Source organism: Bacillus rossius, chromosome 6, assembly GCF_032445375.1.
Source record: "Bacillus rossius redtenbacheri isolate Brsri chromosome 6, Brsri_v3, whole genome shotgun sequence".
Lineage (NCBI taxonomy): Eukaryota > Metazoa > Arthropoda > Insecta > Phasmatodea > Bacillidae > Bacillus > Bacillus rossius.
The window spans coordinates 78,651,102-78,664,698 of NC_086334.1; positions in this window are offsets into that span (position 1 = coordinate 78,651,102).

Consider the following 13,597-nt stretch of genomic DNA (forward strand, 5'->3'; position numbering starts at 1 on the left):
CTGGTATTTTTAAGGACTAAAACGGGAAATTATCCCTCGAAACGGAAATTTTTCCCTCGAAAACGGAGAAATTTTCTTTTAAAACGGGAATTTTTGAGTCATTTTTTAGGAATTTTTGAGTCCATAAAGGCTGCCGTGACGTCAGAGCAATCGGCAGGCTCCACGGCTCGCGGCGCCATAGCCTGAAGCCTGGCGCAGGAGGAACTGTTACATACTACTAGGGTGGACCCACTTGTAGCAACATAAACCCATATATAGTCACTTTAGTAATCATCAGGGGACACACGTATTGGTGTTTCAAATGAAACTTTATGAAAGTTAAACTACCCTGGAAAATATTTGGTTAACTAAAATAGTCATAGTAAAGTGTAATCTCAAGTTTTAAAATACCTAAGAAGACTGACATTACAATAATTGTCCTTATAATATAAATACGCCCATCACTGACTAATTAATTGACACTGTAATGCTGCATGAATTCTGTTTTCGTGTGTTTACAGTGGGGGGCCCACCATTTGTCCAACTGTCCACTTGTCCAACTAACCACTTCTCCAAGCGCCATTTGTTCGAAGGACCATTTGTCCAAGTGACCACTTGTCCAACCGACCATCTCTCCAAGTCTTGAGGGGCGGGTGGCGTCTCCCACCCGCGCAATCTTGCTCCGCCCTGCCTCCTCGCGACACCTAATCCCAGCACGGCAGATAAGCCGCCAATCGGCGACGTCAGTTCTCACACTGCGAGGGAGCTACTGAACTTTAAACCGCTCTTACAATTACGTGCATAAAGCGACTATGTCGGGCAGGCACGGCCCTAGACGCCCAGAGATGAGAAACACAGTCCTGTTTCAAGACATGATTTTGAAGTGGGATTTAAAAATATATATTTAATGTTTAAATGTTTAATGACACATATACAAAGTTGTAATTTAATTATAACATGAAACTTGATTGGTTTAAAGATAGAGTTGTGACAAATACAATTTATACTCGAACCTTATCCTTGTCTCGATCTCCTATACCCTTCGCACTAAGAGCCGTTCAACTATCTTACGGAGATCATTGAGCTTACTATACACATGCTTTTATTAGCTTCACCTGTATGTATCTATCAATGTAACGGATAAGATAATTTCGACGTAATTTTCATTAAATTAAAGACATTTTATTAACTTAAAATTTGCACACTTGTCAAGGGCTGGCGACAATATGAGATTTTGATAACTAAAAACCTTAAAATTAAAAGGTGGAGGGGGTCATAGGGTTAAAAACCATTCATTAAGAGCTATGGGTAATAACCTGGCACAGTTGAGGCACAATAAAGCATAGTTTTTGCGCAGATTAATCACCTTAGATGAAACTTGAATTCACCATTAAAATACGGAAACAAAAGCACATTAAAAACAGTGGAAATTTTTCTAGTTTGGTCTATCTTCCTTAAAAAAAAATTCAATACTAAAATAAAAAACCCAAAACAATTTTACTTGGTGCTACAAATATTTCTCTATTTAAAGCAACAGGCGGACATACGAAATTCCTACTCGTTTCATATAAATTACCGTTTATTGTTTATACTATAAAGCCTGAGCATTGTTGCTGTAGCCGCAATGTTATTTGTTTACGTTTATTTGTATCGCATTATCCGTTTTTTTTTATCATTTTAATGCTCATAACATGGTCCTATGCACTTGATCCTGTGGTACATGATATTTTTTTTTTTTTTTGCTTTGAGGAGGCACGTAGCAAGTAATTTATTTTGTACCTAATTTATATTTTTTATAGTTCATATTTTACGTAATTTATTATTTTCTACGTAATTTATTATTATTACGTAATTTTTACATTTTTACGTCAGGTTCCGCGCTATCACGCAAAAAGCGTTGGCGCTATGTGCCTCACCACTGCTAAAAAATAAATAAGTGTCATGTACCACAGGATCAGGTGTGCAAGATCATGTCATTAGGATGAATGGAGTGGATTCAACATGAAATGTTAAACGTTCTAAACTCACCTGTGTTGGAGGCGGGTACAGTTTCTTCGCGAAATCGTTCACGTTCGTCGGGATACCTCCGACGGAACATACATTCCACAAAGTACCCGACGACGTGCGAGTAGTATAGGATAGCCGGTCCGGGCGCAGGCTTCAGGCTGTGGTGCTTGGTGCCGGCTCCGCCATCTTGGATTTGTGACGTCACGACGGCAAAAATTCCTCAAAATTCCTCAAAAATGACTCAAAATGACTCAAAATTTCCCGTTTTCGAGGGAAAAATTCCCGTTTCGAGGAAAAATTAGGATTTCAAAAAACCACAAATGTCTTTTGCCTTAGAAAGAACACCAATTCCTAAAATAGGCTTAAGCATCCTTAACTCAAGCCTCAGTTAAGCCATTTCTAGGAATAAGGATACCTTGACCTTTGACCTTGACCCCGACGGCCATCTTGGATCCACCATCTTAGATACGCCATTGTGTTCTCGAACATTCCGTCGATGTGTTATCCGCCATTTTGAATTATGACGTCACCGTTGCAATTTTCGTTACGCTCGCCATCTTTAACTTTTTTATTATCCGATTTTAATGAAATTTTTTTTAAAAATTATAAAAAAATTCACTTAATAAAATTTTAATCAAAAATATCGAAAAAACATATATTTACGACACGGAGCTCGGAGTCCTCGGTTAGAACCCGGTGAGGGCAAAAAAAAAATAAAAATGGTGACCGATCCTTCCCCTGTGGCGGGGTGCTGGCAGACTGACCCCCACCACTTATGTCAATGCACATATACCATCAGGTAGTATGATGTCATGTCCGCCATCTTGAAATTTGGACGCCATCTTGAAAATCTTTATTTATTATCCGATTTTAATGAAAAAAATTCCAAAATTCATCAAAAAATTAACGTATTTAAATTCTGTTTGATTCAATCGATGTACGTCCTTGGTTCGATTCCCGACGAGAGTAAACAGTCGATCCTTCCTCCATGAAAGCTACCTAGACTGATCTATCACCACCAATACCAAGGTATATATCGTCAACTGGTATGACATCATGTCCGCCATCTTGTCTTCATCCACTGGAGACCACCATCTTGTTTTCGTGTGCTAGAGTGTGCCGATATATCTGGTCACCACACCTTTGACCTTGACCTTGAACTTTGACCTTGACCTTGAAATTTGACCTTGAACTTTGACCTTGACCTTGAAATTTGACCTTGACCTTGAACTTTGACCTTGACCTTGAAATTTGACCTTGAACTTTGACCTTGACCTTGAAATTTGACCTTGACCTTGAAATTTGACCTTGACCTTGGAATTTGGCCTTGACCTTGAAATTTGACCTTGACCTTGAACTTTGACCTTGACCTTTGACCTTGACCTTGAAATTTGACCTTGACCTTGAAATTTGACCTTGACCTAGAAATTTGACCTTGACCTTGAAATTTGACTTTGAATTTGAAATTTTACTTTGTCCTTGAAATTTGACTTTGTCCTTGATGTCCATCACGGATCCGTCATTTTATGTTCAGTACATGCTACCAGGAGCGACCACCTGCTGGAGTACACCATCTTGTGCGTGTACTCGTATTACCATCATGCTAGTTTTATTCTAACATGCTACAGTGCAGTAATCATTTATTACTGAGGTACCCACCATCTTAAAATTTGACCGCCATCTTGAAATCATGTAATTATTTAGCTAGAAATGCGGGAAAAATTCCAATAGTCTCCGAAAAAATCATTTATTAATTTACAAATCGAATCGATGGATCCCTGTCCACGGTTAGATTCTTGACCAGAGACAGTTGTAACTAATTATTAAATAAATGTTAGGTTCTGTTTTCCATTACCTTTCGCGGAGTTTATTAATCATTCACTCTACGAAAATCAACTCAAGTCAATATACCGGACCAACGAATTAAATCAGTGCCGATTAGCCTATTATGAAAGTCTAATTTTTCAATAATCTGAATAACATATAAGCCGTTCATGTACAAAGCCACACATATAGATCAATTGCCTTCAGTCCATGAGACCGAGTCATGTCATTATCAGACGTATAGGCTAGTCATTTCAGGACCACATGACCTTCGTAATCCATCGTGACATTTTTATACATTCTAAAGGACCAAGTAACCTTGTAAAATATTTTAGTAACACCAAGAGGTGATAAACTAGTAAATATTCAATCACTACATTTTGTACTACGCGCAGTCAACAAAAAAGGAAGCACCAACAACGAAAAGACAGCACCACCAACGAAGCACCGCCTACGAAAAGGCAGCACATTCGGAAGCACCGACAACGAAAAGGCAGCACATTTGGAAGCACCGTCATCGAAAAGGCAGCACATTTGGAAGCACCGACAACGAAAAGGCAGCACATTTGGAAGCACCGACAACGAAAAGGCAGCACATTTGGAAGCACCGACAACGAAAAGGCAGCACATTTGGAAGCACCGACAACGAAAAGGCAGCACATTTGGAAGCACCGACAACGAAAAGGCAGCACATTTGGAAGCACCGACAACGAAAAGGCAGCACATTTGGAAGCACCGACAACGAAAAGGCAGCACATTTGGAAGCACCGACAACGAAAAGGCAGCACATTTGGAAGCACCGACAACGAAAAGGCAGCACATTTGGAAGCACCGACAACGAAAAGGCAGCACATTTGGAAGCACCGACTACGAAAAGGCAGCACATTTGGAAGCACCGACAACGAAAAGGCAGCACATTTGGAAGCACCGACAACGTAAAGGCAGCACATTTGGAAGCACCGACAACGAAAAGGCAGCACATTTGGAAGCACCGACAACGAAAAGGCAGCACATTTGGAAGCACCGACAACGAAAAGGCAGCACATTTAGAAGCACCGACAACAAAAAGGCAGCACATTTGGAAGCGCCGACAACGAAAAGGCAGCACATTTGGAAGCACCGACAACGAAAAGGCAGCACATTTGGAAGCACTGACTACGAAAAGGCAGCACATTTGGAAGCGCCGACTACGAAAAGGCAGCACATTTGGAAGCACCGACTACAAAAAGGCAGAACATTTGGAAGCACCGTCATCGAAAAGACAGCACATTTGGAAGCACCGACAACGAAAAGGCAGCACATTTGGAAGCACCGACTACGAAAAGGCAGCACATTTGGAAGCACCGACAACGAAAAGGCAGCACATTTGGAAGCACCGTCATCGAAAAGGCAGCACATTTGGAAGCACCGACAACGAAAAGGCAGCACATTTAGAAGCACCGACAACGAAAAGGCAGCACATTTGGAAGCACCGACAACGAAAAGGCAGCACATTTGGAAGCACCGACAACGAAAAGGCAGCACATTTGGAAGCACCGACAACGAAAAGGCAGCACATTTGGAAGCACCGACAACGAAAAGGCAGCACATTTGGAAGCACCGACATCGAAAAGGCAGCACATTTGGAAGCACCGACAACGAAAAGGCAGCACATTTGGAAGCACCGACAACGAAAAGGCAGCACATTTGGAAGCACCGACAACGAAAAGGCAGCACATTTGGAAGCACCGACTACGAAAAGGCAGCACATTTGGAAGCACCGACAACGAAAAGGCAGCACATTTGGAAGCACCGACAACGTAAAGGCAGCACATTTGGAAGCACCGACAACGAAAAGGCAGCACATTTGGAAGCACCGACAACGAAAAGGCAGCACATTTGGAAGCACCGACAACGAAAAGGCAGCACATTTGGAAGCACCGACAACAAAAAGGCAGCACATTTGTAAGCGCCGACAACGAAAAGGCAGCACATTTGGAAGCACCGACAACGAAAAGGCAGCACATTTGGAAGCACTGACTACGAAAAGGCAGCACATTTGGAAGCGCCGACTACGAAAAGGCAGCACATTTGGAAGCACCGACAACGAAAAGGCAGCACATTTGGAAGCACCGACAACGAAAAGACAGCACATTTGGAAGCACCGACTACGAAAAGGCAGCACATTTGGAAGCACCGTCATCGAAAAGACAGCACATTTGGAAGCACCGACAACGAAAAGGCAGCACATTTGGAAGCACCGACAACGAAAAGGCAGCACATTTGGAAGCACCGACTACGAAAAGGCAGAACATTTGGAAGCACCGTCATCGAAAAGACAGCACATTTGGAAGCACCGACAACGAAAAGGCAGCACATTTGGAAGCACCAACAACGTAAAGGCAGCACATTTGGAAGCACCGACAACGAAAAGGCAGCACATTTGGAAGCACCGACAACGAAAAGGCAGCACATTTGGAAGCACCGACAACGAAAAGGCAGCACATTTGGAAGCACCGACAACAAAAAGGCAGCACATTTGGAAGCGCCGACAACGAAAAGGCAGCACATTTGGACGCACCGACAACGAAAAGGCAGCACATTTGGAAGCATTGACTACGAAAAGGCAGCACATTTGGAAGCGCCGACTACGAAAAGGCAGCACATTTGGAAGCACCGACAACGAAAAGGCAGCACATTTGGAAGCACCGACTACGAAAAGGCAGCACATTTGGAAGCACCGACTACGAAAAGGCAGCACATTTGGAAGCACTGACAACGAAAAGGCAGCACATTTGGAAGCACCGACAACGAAAAGGCAGCACATTGGAAGCACCGACAACGAAAAGGCAGCACATTTGAAAGCACCGCCAACGAAAAGGCAGCACATTTTGGATGCATCATCGAATAAGGAAGCACATTTGGAAGCTCCATCAACTAGAAAAGGCAAAAAGGAAGCACAAGTTACGAGATCTAAGTCTTAGTAAGATATCATAATACAAGAAATAAAAACATTACATTCTTATAATTTAAATTATTTATTTTATTGCTTTACATTATACAAATGCAAGTAAAACAAGTCAATATTGTATGTAGCCAGCATTCCTCAGTTCCTTGAGTATGAAGGATATTTCTTTGATGCACGAATAGTTTCCTGCACAAAGCGAACCATGTAGAAGTCTTAGCCGGTCAACCAATATGTTTGGATCTTTCCATGATGTGTAATCATTCTCTTATACCACCATCTTCCTTGCACCTTTATAATAAATATTATGATCTCTGGTGTCTTCCGTTTTACCACCAACCTCAGGGTAACTTTCATGTTTAAGACGGTGATCATCACAAGCTTGATCAGATTTATTTAATATATCACGTCGTTTCCATCGTTTCGGTCTCAGGACACCGCCACATTCTTCGATCTTGGCAGCTTTAGGTGCTTCATCATAGTCTATGTCTTTGTCAACAGCCTCAGAGTCACTGTAACAATCACCGTAGAAGGAATCGTCTTCACCCAATTTACCATAATAATTCGATGTTGATGATGTTGAAGTGTCTTCATCGTCTTCGTGCTTCCTTTTTAGGAGTCCATCATTTTTACAAAGTAGGAAAGATCTACTTGAATTCGGCTGGAATATATTCTCACTTTTCACGTTAAGGATTCTTCCATTGTCTTCATTCTTCCGTAAATTTAAGTTCTTTGTCGAGATCGGAAGAGCCAAGAAAATTATTGTCGTAATGCAGATCACTCTTCCTTAGGCTAGTAGATTCATCGTTGTCCTCTAGCTTGTACGCAGGCTTGGCGCTACAAGTTCTGCCATGTCTTTTTAGGCTCTCTCTCCGCGTAAACGACTTGCTACATCGAACACAACTTATCATATTGCGCAGTGGATTTTTAACACAGTCATTCTTCTCGTGTTGACTTTTATTCTTTCTCAAGATAAACACTTTACTGCAAAACTTACACCTATGTTCTTTCGATACAGCGTCAGATCCCAAATCGGAATTCATATTAGTTACTGAGACTAATGCCAGATACCAATTGAGTGTTTTAAATTATATTCAATACTTAAATAGAAATTTTTTCATATTTCATCAGCGAGAATTAATATATCTCATGCAAAAGTACTTTATGCATGTAGTTCTGCTTTTCAACAACAGATGTCGCCACATGTTACTTGCAGGTAAATAATATTTAGTTATTTTATGCAGGATGCGGGATGCTCACTAACGATCGCAAAAGAAGGATGGCTTCGTTAGACTCCAAGGAAAAGGAAGTTCGTCTTGCATGTTGGTGCTCCACAGATGTCTCATGGCGTAATATTAATTTGACTGAGTAATGATATTTGTTAATTCCACCTGATAAAAATATTGCAAGTTTTGATTTAGTAGCATAAATTATCGAATTAAATGTAACTCCAAATAAAATGACATGTCTCATTAGAACAAAAAAAATTCCATGCAGAGAGCGGTTTCTCAGAATAGTCAGAAACACTTGAAGAAACCACAGGAATGATTGCAAGAACACGGGAAAAAACCATCAAAATATTGTCAAGAATAATCAGGAGCACACTGAGAAAACCACTATAATATTAACAATAATAATCGGAAGCACACGGAGAAAACCATCATAATATTAACCAGATTAATCGGAAGCACACAGAGAAAACCACCACATGTTTTCTTTGATATCATAAAATTACAAGAAAAAATATTTAAAAATAAAAATAAATTAATAAAAAATTTAAAAAAAAAAAAAAATGCATAAACAGTTTCTGCTAGCTTGTAAACTTATCATTGTTGAGCAAAGATAGAGTTCTTGTACAAGCCAGAAATTTATGCATTTTTTTTATTTTTTTTAAATTTTTTATTAATTTATTTTTATTTTTAAATTTTTTTTCTTGTAATTTTATGATATCAAAGAAAACATGTGGTGGTTTTCTCTGTGTGCTTCCGATTAATCTGGTTAATATTATGATGGTTTTCTCCGTGTGCTTCCGATTATTATTGTTAATATTATAGTGGTTTTCTCAGTGTGCTCCTGATTATTCTTGACAATATTTTGATGGTTTTTTCCCGTGTTCTTGCAATCATTCCTGTGGTTTCTTCAAGTGTTTCTGACTATTCTGAGAAACCGCTCTCTGCATGGAATTTTTTTTTGTTCTAATGAGACATGTCATTTTATTTGGAGTTACATTTAATTCGATAATATATGCTACTAAATCAAAACTTGCAATATTTTTATCAGGTGGAATTAACAAATATCATTACTCAGTCAAATTAATATTACGCCATGAGACATCTGTGGAGCACCAACATGCAAGACGAACTTCCTTTTCCTTGGAGTCTAACGAAGCTATCCTTCTTTTGCGATCGTTAGTGAGCATCCCGCATCCTGCATAAAATAACTAAATATTATTTACCTGCAAGTAACATGTGGCGACATCTGTTGTTGAAAAGCAGAACTACATGCATAAAGTACTTTTGCATGAGATATATTAATTCTCGCTGATGAAATATGAAAAAATTTCTATTTAAGTATTGAATATAATTTAAAACACTCAATTGGTATCTGGCATAAGTCTCAGTAACTAATATGAATTCCGATTTGGGATCTGACGCTGTATCGAAAGAACATAGGTGTAAGTTTTGCAGTAAAGTGTTTATCTTGAGAAAGAATAAAAGTCAACACGAGAAGAATGACTGTGTTAAAAATCCACTGCGCAATATGATAAGTTGTGTTCGATGTAGCAAGTCGTTTACGCGGAGAGAGAGCCTAAAAAGACATGGCAGAACTTGTAGCGCCAAGCCTGCGTACAAGCTAGAGGACAACGATGAATCTACTAGCCTAAGGAAGAGTGATCTGCATTACGACAATAATTTTCTTGGCTCTTCCGATCTCGACAAAGAACTTAAATTTACGGAAGAATGAAGACAATGGAAGAATCCTTAACGTGAAAAGTGAGAATATATTCCAGCCGAATTCAAGTAGATCTTTCCTACTTTGTAAAAATGATGGACTCCTAAAAAGGAAGCACGAAGACGATGAAGACACTTCAACATCATCAACATCGAATTATTATGGTAAATTGGGTGAAGACGATTCCTTCTACGGTGATTGTTACAGTGACTCTGAGGCTGTTGACAAAGACATAGACTATGATGAAGCACCTAAAGCTGCCAAGATCGAAGAATGTGGCGGTGTCCTGAGACCGAAACGATGGAAACGACGTGATATATTAAATAAATCTGATCAAGCTTGTGATGATCACCGTCTTAAACATGAAAGTTACCCTGAGGTTGGTGGTAAAACGGAAGACACCAGAGATCATAATATTTATTATAAAGGTGCAAGGATGATGGTGGTAGAAGAGAATGATTACACATCATGGAAAGATCCAAACATATTGGTTGACCGGCTAAGACTTCTACATGGTTCGCTTTGTGCAGGAAACTATTCGTGCATCAAAGAAATATCCTTCATACTCAAGGAACTGAGGAATGCTGGCTACATACAATATTGACTTGTTTTACTTGCATTTGTATAATGTAAAGCAATAAAATAAATAATTTAAATTATAAGAATGTAATGTTTTTATTTCTTGTATTATGATTTCTTACTAAGACTTAGATCTCGTAACTTGTGCTTCCTTTTTGCCTTTTCTAGTTGATGGAGCTTCCAAATGTGCTTCCTTATTCGATGATGCATCCAAAATGTGCTGCCTTTTCGTTGGCGGTGCTTTCAAATGTGCTGCCTTTTCGTTGTCGGTGCTTCCAATGTGCTGCCTTTTCGTTGTCGGTGCTTCCAAATGTGCTGCCTTTTCGTTGTCAGTGCTTCCAAATGTGCTGCCTTTTCGTAGTCGGTGCTTCCAAATGTGCTGCCTTTTCGTAGTCGGTGCTTCCAAATGTGCTGCCTTTTCGTTGTCGGTGCTTCCAAATGTGCTGCCTTTTCGTAGTCGGCGCTTCCAAATGTGCTGCCTTTTCGTAGTCAATGCATCCAAATGTGCTGACTTTTCGTTGTCGGTGCTTCCAAATGTGCTGCCTTTTCGTTGTCGGTGCTTCCAAATGTGCTGCCTTTTCGTTGTCGGTGCTTCCAAATGTGCTGCCTTTTCGTTGTCGGTGCTTCCAAATGTGCTGCCTTTACGTTGTTGGTGCTTCCAAATGTGCTGCCTTTTCGTTGTCGGTGCTTCCAAATGTGCTGTCTTTTCGATGACGGTGCTTCCAAATGTTCTGCCTTTTCGTTGTCGGTGCTTCCAAATGTGCTGCCTTTTCGTTGTCGGTGCTTCCAAATGTGCTGTCTTTTCGATGACGGTGCTTCCAAATGTGCTGCCTTTTCGTAGTCGGTGCTTCCAAATGTGCTGCCTTTTCGTTGTCGGTGCTTCCAAATGTGCTGCCTTTTCGTTGTCGTTGCTTCCAAATGTGCTGCCTTTTCGTAGTCGGCGCTTCCAAATGTGCTGCCTTTTCGTAGTCGGTGCTTCCAAATGTGCTGCCTTTTCGTTGTCGGTGCTTCCAAATGTGCTGCCTTTTCGTTGTCGGCGCTTCCAAATGTGCTGCCTTTTTGTTGTCGGTGCTTCCAAATGTGCTGCCTTTTCGTTGTCGGTGCTTCCAAATGTGCTGCCTTTTCGTTGTCGGTGCTTCCAAATGTGCTGCCTTTTCGTTGTCGGTGCTTCCAAATGTGCTGCCTTTACGTTGTCGGTGCTTCCAAATGTGCTGCCTTTTCGTTGTCGGTGCTTCCAAATGTGCTGTCTTTTCGATGACGGTGCTTCCAAATGTGCTGCCTTTTCGTAGTCGGTGCTTCCAAATGTGCTGCCTTTTCGTTGTCGGTGCTTCCAAATGTGCTGCCTTTTCGTTGTCGGTGCTTCCAAATGTGCTGCCTTTTCGTTGTCGGTGCTTCCAAATGTGCTGCCTTTTCGTTGTCGGTGCTTCCAAATGTGCTGCCTTTTCGTTGTCGGTGCTTCCAAATGTGCTGCCTTTTCGTTGTCGGTGCTTCCAAATGTGCTGCCTTTTCGTTGTCGGTGCTTCCAATGTGCTGCCTTTTCGTTGTCGGTGCTTCCAAATGTGCTGCCTTTTCGTTGTCGGTGCTTCCAAATGTGCTGCCTTTTCGTTGTCGGTGCTTCCAAATGTGCTGCCTTTTCGTTGTCGGTGCTTCCAAATTTCAAGGTCAAGGTCAAATTTCAAGGTCAAGGTCAATGTTCAAGGTCAAGGTCAAATTTCAAGGTCAAGGTCAAAGTTCAAGGTCAAGGTCAAATTTCAAGGTCAAGGTCAAAGTTCAAGGTCAAGGTCAAATTTCAAGGTCAAGGTCAAAGTTCAAGTTCAAGGTCAAATTTCAAGGTCAAGGTCAAAGTTCAAGGTCAAGGTCAAAGGTGTGGTGACCAGATATATCGGCACACTCTAGCACACGAAAACAAGATGGTGGTCTCCAGTGGATGAAGATAAGATGGCGGACATGATGTCATACCAGTTGACGATATATACCTTGGTATTGGTGGTGATAGATCAGTCTAGGTAGCTTTCATGGAGGAAGGATCGACTGTTTACTCTCGTCGGGAATCGAACCAAGGACGTACATCGATTGAATCAAACAGAATTTAAATACGTTAATTTTTTGATGAATTTTGGAATTTTTTTCATTAAAATCGGATAATAAATAAAGATTTTCAAGATGGCGTCCAAATTTCAAGATGGCGGACATGACATCATACTACCTGATGGTATATGTGCATTGACATAAGTGGTGGGGGTCAGTCTGCCAGCACCCCGCCACAGGGGAAGGATCGGTCACCATTTTTATTTTTTTTTTGCCCTCACCGGGTTCTAACCGAGGACTCCGAGCTCCGTGTCGTAAATATATGTTTTTTCGATATTTTTGATTAAAATTTTATTAAGTGAATTTTTTTATAATTTTTAAAAAAAATTTCATTAAAATCGGATAATAAAAAAGTTAAAGATGGCGAGCGTAACGAAAATTGCAACGGTGACGTCATAATTCAAAATGGCGGATAACACATCGACGGAATGTTCGAGAACACAATGGCGGATCTAAGATGGTGGATCCAAGATGGCCGTCGGGGTCAAGGTCAAAGGTCAAGGTATCCTTATTCCTAGAAATGGCTTAACTGAGGCTTGAGTTAAGGATGCTTAAGCCTATTTTAGGAATTGGTGTTCTTTCTAAGGCAAAAGACATTTGTGGTTTTTTGAAATCCTAATTTTTCCTCGAAACGGGAATTTTTCCCTCGAAAACGGGAAATTTTGAGTCATTTTGAGTCATTTTTGAGGAATTTTGAGGAATTTTTGCCGTCGTGACGTCACAAATCCAAGATGGCGGAGCCGGCACCAAGCACCACAGCCTGAAGCCTGCGCCCGGACCGGCTATCCTATACTACTCGTGCGGAATTCGTCGCATAGTTTCCAACCAAAAGTCCTCGAAGAACCAGCCATATTCAAGACACAATTTATCGCGGCATTGATCGACGAATTGACGTGAACGACTGAAACAATTCATGCAAGAAGTAAACAATAGTTTTCAACAATGAAAATTAACAGTGTATGGATCCATTTGAAAGATTACCTCCCACACTACAAAATAGTACGTTTGAATTCTCCAATAAAAAGAAATGGCAAAATAAATGCTATACCTATGAAAATACACAGATGTTAGTGTCTAAGATTCGTTACGTATTTTAAGAAGAAAAAATGTTGCAACTCATGTAAGTTGTTGTAAAAAAAATATGGAACGTCCGATACTTAATTGAAAAGTACTCAAAATCGCACTCACGGATTTAGAAACAATAGCAATTAATGTCCGCTGGCG